The sequence below is a fragment of the Narcine bancroftii genome, chromosome 8 (genome assembly GCF_036971445.1).
Source record: "Narcine bancroftii isolate sNarBan1 chromosome 8, sNarBan1.hap1, whole genome shotgun sequence".
Lineage (NCBI taxonomy): Eukaryota > Metazoa > Chordata > Chondrichthyes > Torpediniformes > Narcinidae > Narcine > Narcine bancroftii.
This window is the reverse complement of record NC_091476.1, coordinates 104,849,567-104,877,026: the sequence shown is the minus strand read 5'-3', so window position 1 is coordinate 104,877,026 and position 27,460 is coordinate 104,849,567. Positions and strand designations below refer to the sequence as shown.

The following is a 27,460-nucleotide window of genomic DNA, read 5'->3' as shown; positions in this document are numbered from 1 at the left end:
TGTCCTCTCATTTTTCCTTGGGGATTAATATTTGCTGCTAAATTCCTGCTGGAATGTATCTAATGGTGATTGAACAAGATGCGAACTGTTGCAGTGTGAACTGATGATTTATACATCATAGAACACTGCACCACAGAACCCGGCCCAACAGTCCATCTAGTCTGTGCCAAGCTATTAACCTGCCTAGTCCAACTGACGTAACCAGTCCATATACTTCCATACCACTCCTATCCATGTACCTGTCCAAATGTTTCTTAAATGTCAAAATTGGGCCTGCATTCACCATTTCAGCTGGCAACTTGTTCCACACTCTCACCATACTGCGTGAAAAAGTTCCCCTGGATGTTTCCTTTAAACATTTCACCTTTCAACCTTTACACATGTCCTCTCGTTCTTGTCTCACCCAACCTCAATGGAAAAAGCTTTTACTCCATCTATTCCCTTCAAATCGCTCTATCAAACCTCCCCTCATTCTCCGATGCACCAGGGAGCAAAGTCCTAACCTGTATATCCTTTCTCTGTATCTCAGTTCCTCAAGTCCCAGCAACGTCCTTGTAAATCAAAGTGAAAGCAGAAGATAGCCCAAGACCTTGTGGAATCTAGATTCTGTGAAGACCAAAGCCTGTGGAGAACACACAGCACATTTGTACTCCTGCAAAACATTTCAGGTCATGTTTAAGGGAAGGAATGGTTTGTTCTGCTGGTTAATCCTGATGCATGACTGCACAATGACAAACGTGGCACCTTTAACACGGTACAATTTCCCAAATTTTCAAATACAGACAAAGCAGAGGCAGGAACATTTTAGATGAAAGCGCATTGTTCAGTGGTTAGCTCTGCACCTCTTACCACAATGCAATCACTTCAATAAATACAAGAATCACACCACACAGCAGCAGTGAAGCAAAATGTCAGAACAGTTACAGTAACAATGAGGCTATTTATATGTGATTCATGTTAGAAGCCCTGCCAGATTAGAACACTGGCTCTCAATATTGTTTACTGGTTTGTGCTGCAGAATGATTTTGTATCTGTGTCCACTTATACAGGGGCAGTCCGTGAGCAACAATGCTTTTGTGAGCTCAGATTTCAGATTTATTGTCAGAGTCTATTACAACCTTGAGATTCCTTTTCCTGTGGGCGAGACTGAATTACCATGTATTGGTAGTCCAAAAACAAAACTGTACACAATGCACACATGCAAACAAACTGACTGCAATACAGAGAGAAAAAAAAATCAATTAAGTGCAAAAGTAAGAATCCTTAAATGAGTCCCTGATTTATTTCTGATGAGTCTAATGGTGGAGGGATAGAAGCTGTTCCTGAACATGGTGGTGCTACCTGATGGTAGCAGCGGGAACAGAGCGTGTGCTGGGAGGTGTGGAACTTTGATTGTTGCTGCTGCTCTTCGACAGTAGTGTTCCCTGTAGCTGTTCATGATGATGGGGATGGGGATGGCGAAGTCCTGGGCTGGGTCAACTACCTTTTGGAGGGCTTTGCTCAAGGGTATTGGTGTCCCCATAGCAGACTGTGATGTAGCTGGTCAGCATACTTTACACCACACATCTATAGAAATTTGCGAGGGTTTCCAATAGCATACCAAACCTTCACAAACTCTTTTTTTTTTCACACCATAAATCACTTTAGCCATGATATACACTTTTTCTTTTTCACACATATACAGTGACTTTTTCTCCCCCCCCCTCCCTCTTCCCAAGCCACCCCCCCACCCCTCTCATCCATTTTAGGTATACAATCTAGGTTGCATTAAACCCGTCAGACAATGTTGTCATTCAACAAAAATACACCAGAAATTCTACTGAGTCCATTCTTTTCTTTCCTTCTCCTTCCATCAACTTAGGTAATGTTTGTCCCCGGTAGGTTTTCGCTATTGTATTTAATGTAAGGCTCCCATATTTGTTCGAATATTTCAATATTATTTCTTAAACTATATGTTATTTTTTCTAATGGAATACATTTATTCATTTCTATATACCATTGTTGTATTTTCAAATTATCTTCCAATTTCCAGGTTGACATAATACATTTTTTTGCTACGGCTAGGGCTATCTTAACAAATCTTTTTTGTGCATCCTCCAAATCAATTCCAAATTCTTTGTTTTTTATGTTACTTAGGAGAAAGATCTCTGGATTCTTTGGTATATTGTTTTCTGTTATTTTATTTAATATCTGATTGAGATCTTCCCAAAATTTTTCTACTCTCTCACATGTCCAGATTGCATGAATTGTTGTTCCCATTTCTTTTTTACATCGAAAACATCTATCAGATACTGTTGGGTCCCATTTATTTAACTTTTGAGGTGTAATGTATAGTCTGTGTAACCAATTATATTGTATCATACGTAGCCTCGTATTTATTGTATTTCTCATCGTTCCAGAACATAGATTCTCCCATGTTTCCTTTTTTATCTTTATATTTAAATCTTGTTCCCATTTTTGTTTAGTTTTACCATTTGTATCCTCATTCTCCTTTTCTTGCAGTTTAATATACATATTTGTTATAAATCTTTTGATTAACATTGTATCTGTAATCACATATTCAAGGTTACTTCCCTCTGGCAAACTCAAATTGCTTCCTAATTTATCCTTCAAGTAGGATCTCAGTTGGTAATATGCCAGTGCTGTATCTCCAGTTATATTGTACTTATCTCTCATTTGTTCAAAGGATAAGAATCTACTTCCCGAAAAACAATTTTCTATTCTTTTAATCCCTTTTTTTTCCCATTCTCTAAAGGAAAGGTTATCTATTGTAAAAGGGAGTAGCTTATTTTGCGTCAATATTAGTTTTGGTAATTTGTTTTATTTCTTTCTACATGAATCTTCTTCCAAATATTGAGGAGATGATGTAATACTGGAGAAGTTCTATGTTGTACCAATTTTTCATCCCATTTATATAATATGTGTTCAGGTATCTTTTCCCCTATTTTATCTAATTCTAATCTCGTCCAGTCTGGTTTTTCCCTTGTTTGATAAAAATCTGATAGGTATCTTAATTGTGCGGCTCTATAATAATTTTTAAAGTTTGGCAATTGTAAGCCTCCTTGTTTATACCATTCTGTTAATTTATCTAGTGCTATCCTCGGTTTCCCCCCTCTCCATAAAAATTTCCTTATTATTTTCTTTAACTCTTTGAAGAATTTTTCTGTCAGTTGTATTGGCAATGCCTGAAATAAGTACAATATCCTTGGAAAAATGTTCATTTTAATACAGTTTATCCTTCCTATTAGTGTTAGTGGTAGATCTTTCCAATGCTCTAAATCGTCCTGTAATTTTTTCATTAGTGGATTATAATTGAGTTTATATAATTGGCCTAGATTTTTGTTTATTTGTACACCTAGGTATCTTATTGCCTGCATTTGCCATCTGAATGGAGATTCCTTCTTAAATTTTGAGAAATCCGCATTATTCATAGGCATTGCTTCACTTTTATTTACGTTTATCTTGTAACCCGACACTTCTCCATATTCCTTCAATTTCTTATATAATTCTTTTATTGATAGTTCTGGTTCTGTTAAGTACACTATAACATCATCCGCAAATAGACTGATTTTATATTCCTTGTCTTTTATTTTTATTCCTTTTATATTATTATCTATTCTTATCAATTCTGCTAGCGCAAACAATAAAGGTGATAGTGGGTATCCCTGCCGCGTTGACCTGCTTAAGTTAAATTGCTTTGATACATGTCCATTTACTGTCACTTTCGCTAACGGTCCCTTATATAATGCTTTAATCCAATTAATATACTTCTCCGGTAAACTGAATTTTTGCAATACTTTGAACAAATAATTCCATTCTACTCTGTCGAAGGCCTTCTCTGCGTCTAAAGCAACTGCTACTGCAGGTGCTTTATTTCCTTGTACTGCATGAATTAAGTTAATAAATTTACAAATATTGTCTGTTGTGCGTCTTTTTTTGATAAATCCAGTTTGGTCTAAATTTACCATTTTCGGTACCTGTTCTGCTAATCTGTTTGCTAATAGTTTAGCTATTATCTTATAATCTGTGTTTAGCAAAGATATTGGTCTATATGACGCTGGTGAGAGTGGATCTTTCCCTTGTTTTAGTATTACTGTAATTATTGCTGTTTTACATGAATCTGGTAAGCTTTGTGTTTCATCAATCTGGATGATTACATCCAGGAGGGGCGGAATTAATAAGTCTTTAAATGTTTTGTAGAATTCTATTGGAAATCCATCCTCCCCTGGTGTCTTATTATTTGGTAATTTTTTTATTATCTCTTGTATTTCTCCTGTTCCAAATGGTTCTGTTAATTTATTTTGTTCCTCTATTTGTAGTTTTGGTAGTTCAATTTTAGTCAAAAATTCATCTATTTTCCCTTCTTTCCCTTCGTTTTCAGTTCGGTATAATTGTTCATAGAATTCTCTAAAGTTTTCCTTAATTTCTTTTGGATTATATGTAATTTGTTTGTCTTTTTTCCTTGATGCCAATACCATTTTCTTAGCTTGTTCTGTCTTAAGCTGCCATGCTAGGATTTTGTGCGTTTTTTCACCTAGTTCATAATATTTCTGTTTTGTCTTCATTATATTCTTCTCTACCTTATATGTTTGTAATGTTTCATATTTTATTTTTTTATCCGCCAATTCTCTTCTTTTAGTTGTATCTTCCTTCATTGCTAATTTTTTTTCTATATTTACTATTTCCCTTTCCAACTGCTCTGTTTCCTGATCATAGTCCTTCTTAATCTTGGTTACATAACTTATTATTTGCCCTCTAATGAATGCTTTCATTGCATCCCATAGTATAAACTTATCTTCCACTGATTCCATATTTACTTCAAAATACATTTTTAATTGTTTTTCAATAAATTCTCTAAAATCCTGTCTTTTAAGTAGCATGGGGTTTAATCTCCATCTATACATTCTTGGAGGGATGTCCTCTAGCTTTACTGTCAATATTAAGGGTGAATGGTCCGATAGTATTCTAGCTTTATATTCTGTTTTTCTTACTCTATCCTGCATACTAGCTGATAACAAAAATAGGTCTATTCTTGAGTATGTTTTATGTCTAGCCGAGTAGTATGAGTATTCCTTTTCTTTTGGGTTTTGTTTCCTCCATATATCCAAAAGTTTCATTTCTTGCATTGATTTAATTATAAATTTGGTTACTTTGTTCTTTCTGTTAATTTTTTTTCCCCGTTTTATCCATATTTGAATCCAAATTCAGGTTGAAATCCCCTCCTATTAGTATGTTCCCTTGCGTATTAGCTACCTTCAAAAAAATATCTTGCATAAACTTTTGATCTTCTTCGTTAGGTGAATGTACATTAAGTAGATTCCAAAACTCCGAATATATCTGACATTTTCTCATAACATATCTCCCCGCTGGATCTATTATTTCCTCTTCTATTTTAAATGGCACATTTTTACTAATTAATATAGCCACTCCTCTTGCTTTTGAATTATACGATGCTGCTGTTACATGTCCTACCCAATCTCTCTTTAATTTCTTGTGCTCCAATTCAGTTTCTTGGATAAATGCTATATCAATTTTTTCCTTTTTCAGTAAATTTAGTAGTTTCTTCCTTTTAATTTGGTTATATATTCCATTAATATTTAAAGTCATATAGTTCAGCGTAGCCATTTTATACTTTGTTTATCTTCTCTTTCCATTTTTCCATCATTACCTTTCCTCCTTTTCCATTTCTGTTTTCTTATTTTAAACTCTTTATAAGACAACATTCCTACAACATCAAACATTTTCCTTATTCTCCTATTTATATCTTCTTTATCCCCAATCTCCCCTTCCCCTCCTGAGTTGTCCTTTATCCCTTGTCGGACAACCACATCTCCCCTCTCCATTTGGGTTTGCGAATTCACTCGCAAGCGTCAACTGATTTTGCAGTGACCGCTATTCCCCCCCACCCAGCCCCCCCAGAAAAGATTTCGCTTTTCATATGTAACAAAGGTCACTCTTTTAATTCCCTCCTTATTCTCTCTATTCCATTACCTTCCCTTATTAATTCTTGTCTATTCTATCTATATTTTCCTCTAAGTACAGATACATTCACGTATGCACATTGTATCTATTCACTCTTATACCTCTTTACCCACATACATATCAATCGTGATCATTTTTACTCTCATTACCCGTCTTCATCCCTCAGTCTATTTTTGTAATTGTTCTGCAAATTTTCGTGCTTCTTCTGGATCCGAGAATAGTCTGTTTTGTTGTCCTGGAATAAATATTTTCAATACCGCTGGATGCTTTAGTATAAATTTATACCCTTTCTTCCATAAAATCGCCTTTGCTGTATTGAACTCTTTTCTCTTCTTTAGGAGTTCAAAACTTATATCTGGATAAATGAAGATTTTTTGCCCTTTATACTCCAGTGGTTTGTTGCCCTCTCTTACTTTTTCCATTGTCTTCTCCAGTACCTTTTCTCTTGTAGTATATCTTAGGAATTTTACTACAATAGATCTTGGTTTTTGTTGTGGTTGTGGTTTAGAGGCCAATGCTCTATGTGCCCTTTCTATTTCCATTTCTTGCTGTAGTTCTGGACATCCTAGGGTCTTAGGGATCCAATCTTTTATAAACTCCCTCATATTCTTGCCTTCTTCATCTTCCTTAAGGCCCACTATCTTTATGTTATTTCTTCTGTTATAATTTTCCATTATATCTATTTTTTGAGCTAACAGTTCTTGTGTCTCTATAGCTTTTTTATTAGATTCCTCCAATTTCTTTTTTAAGTCTTCTACCTCCATTTCTGCTGCTACTGCCCGCTCTTCCATCTTGTCCATTTTCTTTCCCATTTCTGTTAAGGTCATATCTATTTTATTCATTTTCTCTTCTGTGTTGTTTATTCTTCTTCTTAAATCATTAAATTCCTGTGTTTGCCATTCTTTAAATGACTCCATGTATCCTCTAACAAGAGAAAGTATATCCTTTATCTTGCCTTTCCCTTCTTCTTCTATTTCACTGTACTCTTCCTCTTCTTCTTCCTCTGGGTTGGCCATCTGTTGTTTCTTTGTTGCCCTTTTCTTCTCTTCTTTCTTGTTTCCATTGTCTTCTGTGGTCTCTTCTTGCTGCAGGTGTTCTGCAGCTGTCGTTGCCGGCTGTGGAGATCGACTCCCCAGCTGGTCCCCCCTCCCGTCGGTGTGTTTTTTTTCATGCGCGGTTGCACACTTTTACTCGGCTCAGCGAGCCATTTTTGTAGTCCTATTTCTACCGAACTGAGGAAGCGGGCTTCTCTCTCCACAGTGGGCCTCTTCGGACAGGTAAGGCCTTCTCCTTCTTCCTCCGTTGTCTTCTCTTCCTCTCTTCTTACCGTTGATTTTGATTTTTCTTTTTTTGTCGCCATCTTCTTTCCACCTTTATACTCACTTTTCTTTAACTTTTATTTCTGTGCCTTTGTGTTTTCCCTTGTTTTTCCCGACTTTTCTGGAGAGGGCTGGAGTTCATCGTCTGGCCACTATTCCATCACGTGACTCCTCTCAAACCTTCACAAACTCTTGAGGAAAGAGAGGCAGTGCTTTCTTCACAATGCCATTAGTGTGTTGGGACAAGGGAAGATCCTCTGAGACAGTGACTCCGAAGAACTTCAATTTATTCACCCTCTCCAACTCTGATCCCTAATGATCACTGGATTCTACACCTCTGGCTTTCCCTTCCTGAAGTTGATCATCAGCTCCTTGGTTTTCATGACATTGAGTGTGAGGTTGTTGTTGATCCACCATTCAGCCAAGTTTTCAATCTCCCCGCCTGTATGCTACTCATCACCATTCACACATATCAGCTATGCCCATATCCTAATTTGCACCAAGTCCTGCTAACCCATCAACCTGTTTGCTGATTGACAGAGGGTACTGGTCCACCAATACTCTAATGCACCTCACAAGAGTTTAAAGAAATAAAACATTATGATCCATTTATCCAAGATGATATCAGCATTGATGACCGAATTCTTCAAGTATATTCTTAAGGGAGGAGTAAAAGGTGAAAGCAGAGAGGTTTAAGGACACAACTCTAGAGCTTGGAGCCATAATAACTGAAAATATGAATATCTAAAATCAAGAGATTCAAGTTGGAAATGCACAGAGGCCAGAATGGAAGCCGCCTAGTGGTTTTGCAGGGTTGAGACAACTTTCTTGGGGAAGCTTTCAATGCGTTCAAAAGCTTCCCATCTATACACCTAGTAATCTCTTCTCAACACAGACCTCAGAATGGAGTATCTGTTTCAAGAGTCAGCTGTTTGCTATTGAAAAACTGGCCTGCCTTATGAAGCTGACTGAGTGTAATTAGGGCTTTGGTGCAGGGGTTGTTGACCTGAGAGAGGGCATAGACATTGGTATGCTCCCAGAGAATATGGAGAATTTTGCAAATAATATTGGAGGTACCTTTCCAGTGCCTACAGTGGGTAGTTTTGTCAAGGACAAGGATCACTATTGCACTATTTTACTGTAACACATTTTATGCCAGGTCTCTGATTTGAGCTTCAAACATCCATTTCCTCAATGAAGCAAAGACTTTCATGGTGACTTTAATCAATATTTTCCTTTGCTGACAGGTAGCTTAAGAGATTTGAGAAGTGGTCCACATTTTTCAGGATCGCACTATGAAGCTTTGTTTTCTAAGGGTAGTGATGTACAATTTGGGCAGGATGGTAGAGGGCAGATATTAAATTTATTAATATTTCACCACCCTCTTCAGCAAATGAGTCAATGATGTCTTGGAAAAGGACACAGAAGGCGAGGTACCTAGTGTGGTGTGATAGTACAGACCTATCACCAATGTATATAGTTACTGTATCTAGACTGTGCTTACAGCGATTGGCTGAGAGCTTAGCCATGCCTACTGTCTGGGCCTTAAAGGGTTGTGTCCCTAGCCAGGTCGGACCATTCCGGACTGGTCGGCCACCTGTGAAGAGCTCCTGTCTTTTGCTAATAAAAGCCTTGGTTTGGATCAACAAGTCTTTGGTTCTTTCGACGAGCTCTACATGTGGTTAAAGGGATACTGTCATAAGACTGAAATGCTGGAGGAACTCAGCTGGTCTCACAGCATCTAAGGAAGGTAAAGATACATTGCCAATGTTGCGGGCCTGATCCCTTCCTCAAGGTATGAATGATTCAGCCACCTGCCTGCTTTTCCAGCATTTCTGTGCTTTGACTACAATCACAGCATTGGCAGACTTTTGTATTTCATTCAAATGGGATAGTGTACATGGGTGCAATGGACATCATGGTGTTTGGGGGTCGCCAAAACAGGTAGAAACACAAACATCTTCTGTGTCCTGCTATTTAACTGTTGAGTTTTGGGTGACCGTCGTTCTGCAGTTAGAATCATAGAATAATACAGAAATGGGAATAGTGCACACATCACAGTTGGCATGGACAATAAATCATCTGGGATTATACTCAGCAGAATGAGAGGAGATCTTATAGAAACATATAAAATTATGAAAGGATAGATAAGATAGAGTCAGGAAAATTGTAGGTGAGACCAGAACTAGGAGCCTCAAGATTGAGGGGAGTCGATTTAAGACAGAGATAAGGAAAAACTGTTTTTCCAGGGAGTAGTGAATCGGTGGAATTCTCTCCCCAGTAAAACAGTTGATGCTACTTCATTAAACATATTTAAGGTTCAGTTAGTTAGATTTTTACATTAAAAAAAGGAATTAAGGGATATGAGGAAAAGGCAGGTAGGTGGAGTTGAGTCAATGATCAGATCAGCCATGATCTTATTGAATAGCGGAGCAGGCTCGACGGGACAGATAGCCGACTCCTGCTCCTATTTCTTATGTTCTTTTTTAAAAAACTTTATTTATTTGAAAAATCATTAGTAATAATACAGCATACATTCCATAAAGACAATTTTATACAAGTATATATTAAAAAAAGAAAAAACAGAAAAAATAAAAATTAAAAGAAATTAAATTCCCACTCCATCAGCCAGCTCTCTTAAGGAAAGCTAAAAACATATAAACAGAAAATAAGAATATATAATAAATCAAAGTACATCTAAATGCATATATTCCAAATATAGTAACCATTTATTAACAATAAAAGAATAATTCTCATGCAAATTATATGTGATTTTTTTCCAGAACAAAACAAGCTTTCAGTTCATTATCCCATCGCATTATGTTAATCATATTATCTTTCCATGTACTTGCAACACATTTTCGAGCAACAGACAACGCTAAGCGTACAAATGCAATTTGAAATTTATCCAACCCTAAATCCTTTAAAGGAACCATATAACCCATTTAAAAAATAGATGGATCTAATGGTAACTTAATATCATACAATTTTTCCAAAATTTTCCTAATTTCTTTCCAAAATGGTTGTACATGAACACAAGACCAAACAGCATGTAAAAAAGTACCAATACACACACCACATCTAAAACAAGAGTCCGAATTACTAAAACCATAATTAACCATTCCATACCGCACATTCATCACTTTAATAACACAATCATAACAAATATCTGCCCAATAATCTTCTGGAAAAACAAAAGCTAAATCATTTTCCCATTTAAGCTTAGACTTTTCCCATTCTGGTTTATCCATATTATCTTGTAACACTTGGTACATAACTGAAATATAACCCTTTTTTGGTATAGAATAAATCAAAGATTCAAATTCCGTCAATACAGGTAAAATCATCCCTCTACCATACATATCCTTCACCAAAGCTCGAAGTTGATAATAAACAAACAAAGAATTTTCAGCAATATCAAAACTCTCTTTCAATTGATTAAAAGAAATAAACTGTCCTTCTACAAAACAATCCTGTAACGTCTTTATGCCCTTAGAATCTCAACTCTTTAAATGATTATTAAATATTGAAAAAGGAATATAAGGGGATTAAGAATGACAATTTATCTTTTGATCCTAAAATCTTATTTTCCTTTGTCCATATGTTTAATAAATCTTTTACTATCGGCATATTATATTCCTGCAACAAGTTTACATTCCATCAAAATATAAATTGATGTATTTCAACTTCAGATATACAAGCCATCTCAACTTTAGCCCAACTTGGGGGTTGGTCCAAATCCATCAATCTACTAATAAACTTCAGCTGGGCTACTTCATAATAATTTTGAAAATGGGGTACTTGAAGCCCACCTAACGCATACTTCCAGGTAAGTTTATATAATGCTACCTGTGGTAATTTACCTTTCCATAAAAATTGTCTCACAGCCTTATTTAGATCCTGAAAAAATCCCTTTGAAAGAGAGCACTGTATTGATTGAAATAAATATTGAATACGGGGAAAAATATTTATCTTAATACAATTAACTCGACCAATTAAAGTTAACGGAAGATCTTTCCACTTAATTAAATCTGCTTTAATCTTTTTTTTAAATAAAGGAACATAATTTAACAAATAAAGATTTATACTCAGTATTTACAATTATTCCTAAATATTTAATTTTATCAGTCCATTTCAATTTTATAATATTTTTATATTTTGAATTCCTTATCCAACTGGCAAAATTTCACTCTTGTCCCAATTAACCTTATATCCAGATAATGTTCCATATTGTAATAGACATTCCTGCAAATGTAGCAATAATTGTTCTGGATTTGTCAAATATATCAAACCATCATCTGCAAATAAATTAATCTTGTACTCTTCATCCATAACTCTCATCCCTCTTATCTGTACATTCTGTCTTATTGTTTGAGCTAACCATTCAATAGCCAATGCAAACAGGGCTGGTGACAATGAATAGCCTTGTTGGATTGAACGCATCAATTTAAATGATAATGAAACTTGACCATTTGTCACCACCCTAGCAATCAGGTTCGTGTATAAAGCTTTAACTCAACCAATTAAAAAAAAGGGCCAAATTTAAACTTCAATACATTAAATTTAAAAAATCCCATTCAACCCTATCAAAGGCTTTTTGTGCATGTCGATATGCATTGACCAAACTAATCAATCGAATAATATTATCTGATGCATTTCTATTTTTAATAAAACCTGTTTGATCAACATGTATCAATTTAGGTAAATACTTGGCAAGTTGATTTGCTAACACTTTTGCTATAATTTTATAGTCTACATTCAATAAAGAAATAGGACGATATGAAGACACTTTCAACAGGTCTCTATCTTTTTTCAGGATTACAGTAATTAAACCACTGGGGCAAGATTCTGGTAACTCATGCTCTTCAGTCTCTTGTTGTAATACCTCCTCAAACACTGAAGATAAGTCTTCATAAAAGGTTTTATAAAATCCACCAAAACCCCATCATCCCCTGGTGACTTCCCATTGGGCATCTCCAACAGAGCCATCTTAATTTCAAATTCTGTAAACGGAACTTCCAGATCCATAACATCCTCCTCTTATAATGCTGGTAACGTTAACTTAGATAAATAAGAATCAATAGAACCATTGTCCTGTTTCCCCTCAGAAGTATATAATTTTTTATAAAATGAATAAAACTGTTCATTAATTTCCTGAGGTTTATAGGTAACTGTTAAATTCTTTTTTTTTCTTTTTTTTTAAAAACAGCATTATAGTCCGTGAAACCTGTTCTGTCTTTAACAGCCATGCAAGTACCTTATGTACCCTCTCACCCAACTGCTGCTTAGATCGATTAATTAAACGTTCAAATTGATAAGTCTGTAATGTATTAAAATGCAATTTCAAATTAGCTAAAGCCACTTTTTTTTAAATCTTCTGTCACTTCCTTCTGAAATTCTTTCTCCAATTCATTAATTTGCTTTTCTAATTCTAAACTTTCTGCGATATACTGCTTCTTAACTTTAGTAGTGTAACTAATAATCTGACCTCTTAAGTAAGCTTTTAATGCATCCCATAACACAAAATGGCTTTCTACTAAATTAGCATTCTCAGTCAAGAACAAAGTAATCTGTTCTTTAACAAATTAGCAAACTCTGGTTTTTTCAACAACATTGTGTTAATTCTCCATCTATAAGATGAACATACCACTTCTGGACATAGGCAAGAAAAAAAAAAGAATGATCTGATATAACTCTGCTTTTATATTCCGTCTGTAATACTCTTCTTTGTAAATGTCCCGATACTAAAAAAAAATCTATTCAAGAAAATGAATAAAAAGATAAATCCTTCTCTGTAGGATTGACCCTTCTCCAAATATCCACCAAATTTAAATCCTTCATCAAGGCCCCAATTTGTATCGCCATCTTTGATTTCTTTATACTTTTTGGAGATCTCTCCAGCAAAGGGTCTAAGACACAATTAAAATCTCCCCCAACTAAGATATTTTCATTAGCTTGATTTAGCAACAAAAAAGCATCTGAAATAAAACGCTCATCATCCATGTTAGGTGCATAAACATTGAGCAAAGTCCAAGATTCAGCAAAAATTTTACAATTCACCCTTAAAACCTTTCCAGCATTTCCTTCCATAGTTTGCAATTCAAAAGGCAAATTCTTATGAATTAAAATTGCTACACCTCTTGCCTTAGAATTAAATGAAGAAAAAAAACACATGTCCAACCCACTCTCTCTTCAATTTCAAATGTTCCTTTTCAGTCAAATGTGTTTCTTGTAAAAAGGCAATATCAATTTTCATTTTCTTGATATAAGCCAAAACTCGCTTTCGCTTAATCGGATTATTTAACCCCTGAACATTAAAAGTTGCAAATTTCAAATTAGACATCCTTACAAACTAACAATATAGTCACTTACTACAGAATATTGCTCCCCATATAGTAACTTAAGACCACTATCCCTCCCTTAAATATTTTTAGAAAAAAGTGTAAAAAATTTTTTAATTATTCCCTCAAAAAAACTACCCAAAGGTAGTAATGCCCTATAAAACTGGGTGTGGTAAACTCCACTAGTGCGATCCACCCTCCCCAGCCAGAAACACATTATTCATATCAACACAATCCAATACTGTAAATATATTCAACCCAATGACTCCATTCCCAATTATTGTTCCGGATCTTCAATGTCAATAAGACTTTGTGTTAAAACTTCTTTCTTTCCATTCTTTTCATTTTTCCTGTTCTTCCCATTCCCATGCCCGTTTCCATTTCCATTTGCCTTCTTTTTAGGCAACGGTGGTGAAGATCTTCCATGTCCTCGCAAATCCGGTAATAAATTAGCAAAAATTAATGCATCATGGTCATTCTCAAAAAATTGAGATTGAAAGTTACCATAAAAGACTTTTAACATGGCAGGGTATCGAAAAGCAAATTTGTAACCCTTCCACCACAGTATTTCTTTAGCTGAATTAAATTCCCGTCATCGTCTAATAATCTCCTGACTCACATCTGCGGAAAAAAATACTGTTATTTTGGGTCATCATTGGAATTTGACTTTGTCGTGCCTTCTGTACCGCCAACCGTAATATCATTTCTCTGTCCTGGTAGTTCAAAAAACGAACTAAAACCGCCCCTGGCGGTTGTCTCGGTAACGGTTTATTTCGTAACACTCTATGTGCCCTCTCTAGTACTAAGCCTTCCAAAAAAAAAACTCCTTGCCCAACACCTCGTGAATCCAATTCTTGAAAAATGTTATTGGATCAGACCCTTCAATGTCTTCTACGAGACCCACAATTTTCACATTATTTCTCTGACTTTGATTTCCCAATGAATCAATATTTTTCAGTAAGTCTTTCTTCTGGATTCCCCAATCCACAAAGGAATCTTCCATTTTTTCCATTCTGTCAGTAGTACATTCATTTGATTTTTACATTCAAGAAATGCTGTTTCAAGTTTTTTTTTTAAATTCTTGGACTGTATCCACTGATTTAATACATTTATTAACATCACTCTTAACTGTGACCACCAGCCCCCCCCCCCCCCACCAATCGGGCACACAGAACTTAAAACGGTCAACCAGTTTACCTACTTCGGCTGCACCATTTCATCAGCAAAGAGATAGACAAGGCAAATAGCACCTTTGGAAGACTACACAAAAGAGTCTGGAAAAACAACCACCTGAAGAAACACACAAAGGTCAGCGTGTACAGAGTCGTTGTCATACCCACGCTCCTGTTCAGCTCTGAATCATGGGTCCTCTACTGGCATCACCTACGGCTCCTAGAATACTTCCATCAGTGCTGTCTCCGCTCCATCCTCAACATTCATTGGAATGACTTCATCACCAACATTGAAGTACTTGAGCTGGCAGAGTCCGCAAGCATCGAATCCATGCTGCTGAAGACCCAACTGCGCTGGGTGGGTCACGTCTCCAGAATGGAGGACCATCGCCTTCCCAAGATCGTGTTCTATGGCAAGCTCTCCACTGGCCACCGAGACAGAGGTGCATCAAAGAGATACAAGAACTGCTTAAAGAAATCTCTTGGTGCCTGCCACATTGAGCACCGCCAGTGGGCTGATATCGCCTCAAACCGTGCATCTTGGCGTCTCACAGTTCGGCAGGGAGCAACCTCCTTTGAAGAAGACCGCAGAGCCCACCTCACTGACAAAAGACAAAGGAGGAAAAACCAACACCCAACCCCAACCAACCAATTTTCCCTTGCAACCGCTGCAACCGTGCCTACCTGTTCCGCATCGGACTTGTCAGTCACCAACGAGCCTGCAGCAGACGTGGACATATCCCTCCATAAACCTTCATCCGCAAAGCCTAGCCAAAGAAAAGATACATCTTCAGACAGATTAGATATTTTGGTTGTCACATCCAGAAATCTTTGAGTCATTTGTTTAAACATATTGTCCATTTGATAAGCAAACCCTTCCAGGACTGTACAAACAGACTCCATTCCAGATTCCAGTTCCATATTTTGAGGCCTACCTTCTCTAATTTTCACTTCCAATTGTTCTTGTGAGCTGCTCGTTAAAGGTAGGTCGTCGTCGGTCCCCTCCCGGTGTGACTGTAGGTTTGTAAACCCGGCGGCGGCATCCCAACCATTCGTGCCCCCCCACAGCCCACACGCAGACCAGTAACTCCATATAACCATATAACCACTTACAGCACAGAACAGGCCAGTTCAGCCCTACTAGTCCATGCCGTAGCAAATCCCCACCCTCCTGGTCCCACTGACCAGCACCCGGTCCATACCCCTCTAGTCCCCTCCTATCCATGTAACGATCCAGTCTTTCCTTAAATGTAACCAATGATCCCGCCTCGACCACATCTGCCGGAAGCTCATTCCACATTCCCACCACCCTCTGCGTAAAGAAATTTCCCCTCATGTTCCCCTTATAATTTTCCCCCTTCAATCTTAAACCATGTCCCCTCGTTTGAATCTCCCCCTTTCTTAATTGAAAAAGCCTATCCACATTTACTCTGTCTGTCCCTTTTAAAATCTTAAACACCTCTATCAAGTCCCCTCTCAATCTTCTATGCTCCAGAGAAAAAAGCCCCAATCTGCACAACCTTTCCCTGTAACTCAGACCCTAAAATCCTGTCAACATTCTCATGAACCTTCTCTGCACTCTCTCTATTTTGTTTATATCTTTCCTATAATTTGGTGACCAAAACTGTGCACAGTACTCCAAATTTGGCCTCACCAATGCCTTGTACAATTTCATCATAACCTCCCTACTCTTGAATTCAATACTCCGATTTTTGAAGGCCAACATTCCAAATGCCTTCTTCACCACACCATCTACCTGAGTATCAGCCTTGAGGGTACTATTTACCATAACTCCTAAATCCCTTTGTTGCTCTGCACTCCTCAATTGTCTACCATTCAATGTATATGACCTATTTAAATTTGCCTTTCTAAAATGCAGCACCTCACATTTATCTGTATTAAATTCCATCAGCCATTTCTCAGCCCACACCTCCAGCCTTCCTAAATCACCTTTTAATCTACGGTAATCTACCTCACTGTCCACAACACCACCAATCTTTGTGTCATCCGCAAACTTGCTTATCCAATTCTCTACCCCTACATCCAGATCGTTAATATATATAACAAATAATAGTGGACCCAGGACCGAACCCTGAGGAACTCCACTTGTCACCGGCCTACAATTGGACAAACAATTTTCTACCACTAATCTCTGACACCTTCCATCCAACCACTGCTGAATCCATTTCACTACCTCCTTATTTATACCTAATGCCTCCACCTTTTTTCCTAACCTCCTGTGGGGAACTTTGTCAAAAGCTTTACTAAAGTCCAAATAGACAACATCCAGCTTTCCCTTCATCAACCTTTTTTTTGTAACCTCCCTCGAAAAACTCAATCAGGTTTGTCAAGCATGATCTACCCCTGACAAAACCATGCTGATTACTCCCTATCAATCCTTGTACCTCCAAAAATTTGTAAATAGCATCCCTCAGAACACTTTCCATCAACTTGCCCACCACAGACGTCAGACTTACAGGCCTATAATTCCCAGGTTTGCATTTGGACCCTTTCTCAAACAGAGGAACCACATGCGCCACCCTCCAATCCTTTGGTACCACCCCCGTGGCCAGTGACATCCTAAATATCTCTGTTCATGGCCCCTCTAACTGTCCACTAGCCTCCCTGAGTGTCCTAGGGAATATTTTGTCCGGTCCGGGAGATTTATCCACCTTTACCTTTTTTAACACAGCCATCACTACCTCCTCGGTCATCCTTATATGCTTCATGACCTCCCCACTATTTTTCTTTACTTCAACTGGTTCAACATTTTTTTCCCTAGTGAATACAGAGGCAAAGAAATCATTCAAAATTTTCCCCATTTCCTCAGACTTCTCACTCAGCCTACCCTCGCTATCTACAAGGGGTCCAATTTTATCTCTCACTAATCTTTTACTTTTAATGTACTTATAGAAACCCTTTGGATTTATTTCTACTCTGTCAGCCAAAGCCTCTTCATGCCTTTTTTTGACCTTTCTAATTTCTTTCTTAAGATTCCTTCTACACTCCTTGTAGTCCTCCTTCAACTCCCTGCTCTTTATACCTCTAGTACACCTCCCTTTTTCTCCTAACCAAATTTCCAATATTCCTCGAAAACCAAGCCTCCCTATGACTTCCAGTCTTACCTTTGATCCAGACTAGGACATAACCACTCTGTACCCTCAAAATTTCTTTTTTGAATATCCTCCATTTTTCATTAACATCCTTACCTGAAAATATCCTGTCCTACTCAATACTCCCCAAATCCCTTCTTATTCCTACGAAATTTGCTCTTTTCCAATCCAGAACCTCAACTTTAGGCCTCTCCTTGCTCTTCCTTAAAACTACCCTAAAACTAACAGAATTATGATCACTAGACCCAATTGGTTCTCCAACATTAATGTCCGCTACCTGACCTAGCTCGTTCCCTAACAGGAGATCCAGTATTACACCATCCCGAGTCGGTTCTTCTACTAACTGATTTAGAAAACAATCCTGAACACATTTAACAAACTCCAGCCCATCCAGCCCTCTAACCGTATGGGTATCCCAATCAATGTGTGGGAAGTTAAAATCTCCCATGATCACTACCCTATGATTTTCACACATATACGTTATCTCCCTACAAATTTGTTCCTCTAATTCCCTTGGCCCATTTGGTGGTCTGTAATACACCCCTATTAGCACCCTCTTGCCTCCTCCACCCCTCAATTCCACCCAAACAGCCTCACTGGTCAATCCCTCCATACCATCCTGCCACCTCACTGCAGTAATGTCCTCCCTAACAAGCAGAGCAACTCCTCCTCCTTTTTTACCCCCTGATCTATCACATCTAAAACAAATGTATCCCAGAACATTAAGTTGCCAGTCCTGCCCCTCCTGTAGCCAGGTCTCACTAATTGCCACAATATCGTGACCCCAAGTATCTATCCATGCTCTCAGCTCATCTACCTTGTTCACTATGCTTCTTGCATTAAAATATATGCATCTCAGAGAATGACCCTCACATGTATTCTCTTTTTTACCTTCTACCCTAATCTCCATCCTACCTTTCTTATCTTCTTTTTTCCTAGCTAGGTGGCCATACTCCCTGGACATTGCTCTCACCCTCTGTTCCCCACCCCCCTGCCAAACTAGTTTAAACCTTCCCTCACAGCTCTAGCAAATCTACTTGCCAGCACATTGGTCCCCCTCCAGTTCAAGTGGAGTCCATCCCTCTTGTACAGGTCTGACCTTCCCCAGAAGAAATCCCAATGATCCAGAAATCTTATCCCTTGCCCCCTGCACCATCTCTCTAGCCACACATTCATCCTCCAATTTCTACCCTCACTAGCTCGTGGCACGGGCAGCAATCCAGAGATTACTACCTTGGAGGTCCTGTTTTTTAACTTCCTACCTAATTCTACATAATCCTGTTTCAGGATCTCATCCCCACTTCTAACTAAGTCATTGGTCCCCACATGGACCACGACTTCTGGCTGTTCTCCTTCCCCTTGCAGAATGCTATGTACTCGATCAGAGATATCCCTAACCCTGGCACCAGGGAGGCAACATACCAACCTGGATGCTCTATCTCTTCCCACAAACCTCCTATCTGTCCCTCTGACTAATGAGTCCCCAACTACAAAATCCTATTCTTATCCTTCTGAACCTCAGGGGCAGCCCCTGTGCCAGATACCTGACCCCCACGACTCATCCCTGATAGGCTGTTCCCCCCAACAGTATCCAAAGCCCAATACATGTTGCTGAGGGGCACTTCCACAGGGGTACTCTGCACTGGCGCTCTCCCTCCTTTCCTCACAGTCACCCAATTCCCTGACTCCTGCCTTCTAGGGGTGACTGTCTCCCTGTAACTCCTCTCTATCACTGTCTCTGCTTCCCTTATTATCCTCAGTTCATCCAATTGCAGCTCAAGCTCCCTAACACGGTCACTCATTATATGCAATTGGATGCACCTTTTGCAGGTGTAGTCATCAGGAACAGCTGTGCAGTCTCTGACTTCCCACATCCCACAATTGGAGCACTTAACTACCCCAACTGACTCCATTTCCTCCTTTCTTACTATTATACCCTTTACTAATAAGCACCTTCTTAGCCCCTACTCACCGAAGTCCCTCGAACCAAAGTCCCCACTCCTTCACTGGGCCACTCACTCACTGCGCCGTTCCTCGCTGGCCACTCCCTCCTTTTCTACTCCTTTTATTTGCCGCTTACCAATTAACTCGCGGACCCTTGGAGCGCCACGCATGCCCGGTAAGGCCAGGGACTGAGCAGAGGCAACTTCCGACACCATTCTGCGTGTTCCCACCCCACCCGACAGCAGCCCGGGCTCAAGGGCTCTTCTCTCAGCTGGGTCGCCCGCGCGCCCAACATCGCAGACGCGTGGTTCAATCCCAGCCGAGCTTGTCATCATGCCAGTGCCATCTTGTGGAAGCAAGGTTGGCGCCAGTGTAATACTTAGCCTGGCAGGAGTTCTCTGTGTCTTGGAGGTTCCAAACATCGAGTCCATGGTTTCAGTTGAACAGGTAGGCCTCAATTCTTCAGCACTTTTTTTAAAAGGTAATTTCTTCTGTAGTCGAGTTTTCGTATTTTTTACATTAGCAGCAATTATGACCCTTTAAAGATGAGTGCTTAAAAAACTGGCTGAGGAAGGGTCTGCTCTACACCATCTTTCCATGCCCCCCCCCCCCTATTTCTTAAGTTTTTGATACTGTGGGCCAAAGGGGGAAAACATTAGCGGACTGATCCCAAGCATATTTAATGCAACCGTGTAAAACATTGCTCTGTATTTAACTCAGCCTGTAGCTGGTATTGGGGTGTTTTATATAATAGAGTTTTTATTCTGCTTTGAACCTGCTATGGGAATATTTGGTAGGAGGATACAAAGGATAGTTCACTCAGCATTATTTCAACTGTACACCAGTGCTTTAGGATGAAACTAGCAGCCCCAAGTGTATGTAATTTCCCAGCATTAACCTCCATCAATGTGAAGAGTAAATGTCACTAAAAATAAAAGATTCAATTATTAAATAAATCCCTGTAGGACAAATTAAAAGGGGATTAACTGACCCAGATTTATTGGGTTTAATCTTAATGATTTGTTATTTGATCCTACTCTGTGACTCTAAGGAGTCTAAGCCGTGCTGTTTTCTTCTGGTGAGGGAACATTAACATTACTAGTCTCTAACACCTGAAAGCATGAGCAGCATTTAGAGAGTGAACTGGTGTCTGGTGCAAGAGGTCTATCTGCCCAACACACAAGCTGAGATGCTTCAGTCCTACATAACTCCACCAACTCAAGCTGGTCCTCTCAGGGAGAGACAGCATGGAAACAGACCCTTTTCTCTTTGTGGTTCTTTTTTCAATTATTTTCAAAATTTATAGATCAATTTTTTTTGCTCTTTATTTTTTTTCTTCATTTTTTGAACTATTAGTAGTTGACACCTGGTTCTGACTGTAATCGCTCAGATAATAGGTTCAGATTAGAAATTACATTCATTATAGTTTTTTTCTTTTTCATTTTCCTTTTTTATCCATGAGTCATATGTATCTTATTTACTGTTGTTTACTATCTGTAATTTTAATTTACTTTTACCTGAACTTTATATCATATATATTTATGTATTTGATATTATTATTTTCTCAAAAACCAATAAAAAGATTGAAAAAGAGCAGACCCTGTGGTCCATCAAATCTAAGCTAATCATCACCCACCCATTTTACACTAACCTGATGTTAATCCTCTTTTATATTCTCCCTTCATTTTCCTAAACACTCCTTCTGACAGATTCTACCTCAAATCCACACACTAAGGAGAATTTACAGAGAACGATAAACCCAACATCTCCAGGCAAGAGCCTGCATCTGCAGATTTTCTTGTTTGCAACCTAAAAACCCACATGCCTTTAGAGTGTTTGAGGTCACGGAGAAAACATCCTAACTCTTTCCAGGCACCACATAAAATCAGGACTGAACCCTCTGCGCTGCAAAGCATGGCTCGACTATTATACCTCCCATCTTGATCAATGTAAAGAGCAAATAATGAACAAACTCATTCAGCAAAGAGACCATGAAAGTGCCGACACAGGCAAATGAAGAAGGTGTTTGCAGATTTACCTTTATCATTCAGAACAATGAATACAGAAGCAGGGATATCATATTAGAACAGGGCATCTGTACAAGGTGAGGGGAGGAAAGTTTAGGGGAGATGTCAGGGGTAAGTTGTTTTACGCAGAGTAAGTGGATGCTTGAGATGCATTTGCAGGGGTGGTGGTGGACATGTACATGGGTGTAGGGAAAATAGAAGGTTATGAGTGTGGAGTAGGGGAGGTTCAGTTTATTGAGTAGGTTTATAGGTCAGCTCAACATCAAGGGCCGAAGAGCCTGTACTGTGAAATAATGTTCTATGTTCTGTTAACTGTTCAAGATATTGATTAGACTAGACTTGGAGCATTGTGCACAGTTCTGGTCACCCAATGATAGGAAATATTTCATTATGATGGAAAGAGTACAGAAAGGATTGCTTGAATTAGGAGAGGCTGAATAAGATTAAACTTTCCTCGATGAAGTATAGGAAGCTGAGGGGGGGATCATGTAGAGATTTATAAAATGATGAGAGGCATAGATAAGGTCATAGTCTTTTTTTTCCCTGTGTAGGGGAGTCTAAAACTAGAGGGCACATATTTGAGAGTGGAAAGATTTAAAAGGAACCTGAAGGGCACCTTCTTCACATGGAAGGTGGTGGGTAAGTAGAATAAACAGACAGAGGAAGTGGTGAAGAGGTGGACAATTATAACATTCAATAGTTAGGCAGGTCCATGGATCAGATAGGTTAAGAGGGATATGGGGCATTCATAGGCAAAAGGGACTATCTGCGACCAAAGGCCAGTTTCCGTGCTGCAGAACTCTATAATTCTATGGGATGTTCTTGTTCAATGCTTACCTCCCAGAACTCTAATCCTTATCTTGGATGTTGGTATGTATTCAAAAAGCTCATGAAGCACATTGGGTAAGGATTGCCATACCTCCAGATTACCCAGAGAATCCCTGGGAATAAAGAAGAAATCCCCATGATCCTGATACAGTTAAAACTCAGGAGAAAGGGAGAAATTGCAAGTAATACTTTTGTTCATTACTTTATGTGGTCAGCTGAGATGTGGTAAACTGGCCATTTGAGCTATGATTAAAAGTCATCAGTTTGTTTTAAAAAAGAAAATCTTGCTCTCCTATATTTACACTGTTTTTTTAAAATATTGGCTGTTTCACAGTCTCCATCTTCATGGAAGTATAGCAACAAAGTTTTTGTACAGTTTTACTCATGGTTATAATATAAGATCATTTACTTTCTGATTGGCTGTAGGAGTGCGGGGTCCAACAAAGATGCATAAGATTGGGAGAACCAATGATGAGATTGTGATGTCAGAGAGTTGGAAATAGAGGGGTCACATGATGCAGACTCCAAGAATACACCCAAATAATTAGTGTTTCCCCGCTGTGATGTTAATAATCCAACTCCCACACTCCAATCCTTTGGAGAATTTAATATCGAGAAAATCCAGCTTTACTGAGATTTCAGTGGCTTTCAGTTTTTATTTTTAATTGAGCACTGTCTCAATACAAAGCTTAGAACAAATGCACTATGTTAACGACTCTCTCTGACCTTTATCTTCCATCGTGCGGACTCTTCTGCATACCCTTTGAGTGCTAAAATATCTTTGTAAAACATCGCTGTCATATGTAGAGAAGAGTCTGGGCAAGATGAACTCACAAACTGATGGGTTTTTTTTTTAATCAACTATTGGGATATTTAAATGAATTTTTAAAAAAGAACCCTGCAAATACTGGAAAGGAAACAAAAGCAGAAAGTGGCAATGAGAGCAAATCAGGCAGTGACTGTAGAAGAGGAAGCAGTTAAGGTTGAACATGAAGAGTCTTTGGCTGAAGCAGTAGCAGATGTTATCTGATGGGTTGAGTTTTGCCTGTATCTTTGGTTCTTGTGTAAGATACTCAAAAAAACAATTATTTGATTTGTTCATAAGTATTTATACATTAGAGAATGGCGACACTGTTAGAGCAGCTGCCAAGCCATGTTGCCGCTGGTGAAGAACTAGGGAGAATGGGAAGCGGAGACCCAGCACTCCTCCAAGTGGTTCTACTGCCCAGGGCTTGTTAAAGGAGCCAGCTGTGTTTTATTTTAAAATTCTACGACCATCAACTGGGCCCAAGATGGTGGCCCCTGTGCTGGTAGTGACCTTGAGGGGTTGCAGAATCCGGGGAGGAAGAGGACTGGCGCAGGGAACCAGAAAGTAGGGAAAACACTACCTGATGGAGAAGAAAAAACACAGGAGATGACCCTACAGGATAGTGACCATTACAGTGGACCAATGAGGGGCTCTGTGGCTGAAGAACGCACAGGCAGCGGGCTATGGCAACTCAAGGCAAGGAACCCACTGATGTTGACATGCGGTCTTGGGACTCACACCAGGCTGCCGTCTACTAGAGGCTGGCACAAGATGGGGTGAAAGAGAACCAGGTATCAGAACCAAAATGTGAGAAGGTGTCGAGGGTGGGAGAGGCTCCTGAGGGCCCTAAGGCACTGAAGGCTTCCTGATCATGTCAGAGATTTGGATCTGGAGCTCAAACTGCTAGTGGTCTGTAAGGATGCAGGTGCACTGGAGGCAAATCCATAGACCAGGGTCGGTGCCAGAAAGTATGTTAGAGGGGGCCATTAGTGAGTTATGGGGGGCTTATTCAGCAGTTTGGGGGGGGTGAGGTGATAACAAAGATGTACCTATCGATGGGGAGCGAGCAGATTCTAGCAGGAACCTACTGTTGAAGAGGGGGTTCAAGCAGGGACCTATCTGGTTTTTTTTTAATTTTAATTTTTCGCACTATGAACCATACTGACCAAAATACATACAGACATTTTTCTCTTGAATATATAGTGTCATTTTCTCCCCTTTCCCCACCTCTCTTCCCTCCCTCCCTCACCCCCCCTCCCCATTTATTCCAAGTTCAATCTCCCCATTATATCTATCTTCTGAGCTAAAAGCTCCTGTGTTTCTTTAACTTTTTTCTCAGATTCTTCCAATTTCTTTTTTAAGTCATCTACTTCTATTTCTATGGCTGCTTCTCATTCTTCCACCTTGTCTACTCTTTTTCCTATATCTGTCATGACCATCTCTAATCTATTCACTTTTTCTTCTGTACTTTTTATTCTTCTTTTTATTTCACTGAATTCTTGTGTCAGCCATTCTTTTAATGTTTCCATATATTCTTGAAAAATTTTTTTATCCATGTACTGTCCCTTCCCTTCATCTTCCATTTCTCTGTGTAGAGTTTGATGTTCTCCCTCCTCTTCTTCTGAGTCCACTCCAGGATCTGTGTCCTTTACCTCTGTCTCTTTTGATTTTCTTGTTGGGTTGTTTATTTTATTTTGTTGGGTATTTTTGTTTTTATTGTTTTTATTAAAGGTGTCTTGGTGTTGGTCTTCTTCCTCTGGGTTGGTCATCTGATATGCTATTTTTATTCTCTTCCTTCTTATTCCCGTTATTTTCTGTGTTTTCCTGTTGGGAGTCTTGCTGTTGTGTTATTCTTGTCTGTTTAAGCTGTGGAGATTTACTTCTCAGCTAGTCCACCCTCCCGTCGGTGTTGTTTTTGTCTTGTGCATCGTGCATACACGAATCCTCGTGCATGCGTGGTTGCGCACTTTTGTTTGGCTCCGTGAGCCATCTTTGTAGTCCTGCACTTGGGGTTTCCACTGACCTCAGGGAGCGGGCTTCTCTCTCCATGGTGGGCCTCCTCGTACAGGTAAGGCCTTCACCTTTGTCTTCCGTCATCTTTCCTTCTTTTCTTCCCGTTGTTTTTGGTTTTTCTTTCTTTGCTGCCATTTTCTCTACACTTTTATTTTTAATTTGTTATGGTTTCTGTGTTTGTGGCTTTGCTTTTTCTTTACTTTTTTTTAACTTTTCTGGAGAGGGCTGGTATTTTCTTACCTGTCACTACTCCATCACGTGGCTACCTCAGCATCTGTTGAGGGGGGGTGCTAACAGACACCTACCTGTTGTTAACGTGATCTGCCCCTCCAGCTTTGGGCCAAAGGGCGCTCTTTTTTATTGCGGATAGGCACTACTGATGCTTGACGCATGCTAGTGACGCGGCCGGGGGGGTTGGGGGGTGGCGTTGGAGAGTTGCTAGCATGCGTCAACCTAGACACTACTGATGTGGGAGAGAGTGGGGTGGGTCTGATGGGCAGAGATGGCCGTGACCTTATGGAAGACACACCATCCTGTTTGGGGGGGGCATCACCTGGCTTGGGGGGAGCAGCACCTCTTTTGGGGTCAATGCCCCCTTGGCACAAACTTGCCACGAATGCTGAGTGACTGAAGAGACTTTCTTTTGCTTCTCTTTCTTTGATTGTCATGGGCACCGTGCAGTTTCTGCTAATGCCGAATCTTTGCCTTACTATAATCTTTGCCTTTCAGCAGTCTAAATGCAATTTTGTGCAATATTACTTCTGTTTTATTACATGGCAATGAAGTAATCTTGAATCTTGTATATGCTTGCGCTGGTACATGATCTTACTGCTGTTTGTTACAAGCTCACATTTTATTTAATAACCATAATTTAAGGGTTAACACAGGCTGAAAACATTTCATAACAAAATCTTTTCACAGCAAAACCATCCACAGCTTGTGGTGAGACAGAAGGCACCATCAAATAGGAACCATGAACAAAGTTAATGGTTTGAAAGAATTTAAGAATAATTGTTGTTATTTCAGGGAGAAAGACCATTTATAATCATATGATTATAAGTCATGTTTTTGGGAAATTGAAACAGAAAAGATTTCACTAGTGATCAAGCAAGTCATGTGATTGAGTCACTTGAAGGAAGAGTGATTAATAAGTAACCAGAGATCTACAAGACACAGAAGTGAAGGGCTTTGTATGAAATGGACACTTCTGCTGTTTTTTCCTTGTCATTGATCTGCTGTGACCATTGTAATGATCATTTTGGATTGACTCATATCTGGGTAAAGGAAGCAGGAGAAATACTTCATTTGGATCATGACCATTCTGTTGGTCATTTTATCTGGCCCTTGCCTGGGTTTTTAGAAGCATTGTAGAAGTCATAAGTTTAGTTTCCGCTACACATTGAAGAGGTGAGTTGAGACAATCATTCTTATGAAAGAACATTTCTCTGGAAGCAACTCGAAAAAGATTCGTGAGTTAAAGGCAATCTGATGACTCAGTGTCTCACCTACTTCGTAATTACTTCTGAACATCAGTTTAAAAGTTCTGACTTTCCACACAGGATTTCTAAGGCTGAACTTTGGGAGTTGACTTTTCAGAATTGTGCCTAAGGTTTGGGTAACCACACACACACACACACACACACACACACACACACACACACACACACACACACACACACACACACACACACACACACACACACACACACACACACACACACACACACACACACACACACACACACACACACACAACGCACATGCACACAAGGGTATATTAGGGCATACTCACAGTTCGGTGGGCAGCAACCTCCTTTGAAGAAGACCGCAGAGCCCACCTCACTGACAAAAGACAAAGGAGGAAAAACCCAACATCCAACCCCAACCAACCAATTTTCCCTTGCAACCGCTGC

The 27,460-nt window shown here is 39.2% G+C and overlaps 1 protein-coding gene and 1 long non-coding RNA gene across 10 annotated transcripts in view; one reads left to right on the top strand and one right to left on the bottom strand.

Annotated features, from left to right (window-relative positions):
- Positions 1–22,830, bottom strand: part of LOC138741830 (uncharacterized) — a 49,289-nt gene extending 26,459 nt beyond the window's left edge. The window contains exons 1-2 of the long non-coding RNA XR_011343800.1: positions 22,736–22,830; positions 15,499–15,581 (exon numbers count right to left, since the gene is read on the bottom strand). This is a non-coding gene — a long non-coding RNA (uncharacterized lncRNA). The remainder of the gene's footprint in view (positions 1–15,498; positions 15,582–22,735) is intronic.
- nectin1b (nectin cell adhesion molecule 1b) overlaps positions 1–27,460 on the top strand; it is a 507,975-nt gene that overhangs the window by 360,169 nt on the left and 120,346 nt on the right. The gene's annotated exons all lie outside the window — the stretch shown is intronic.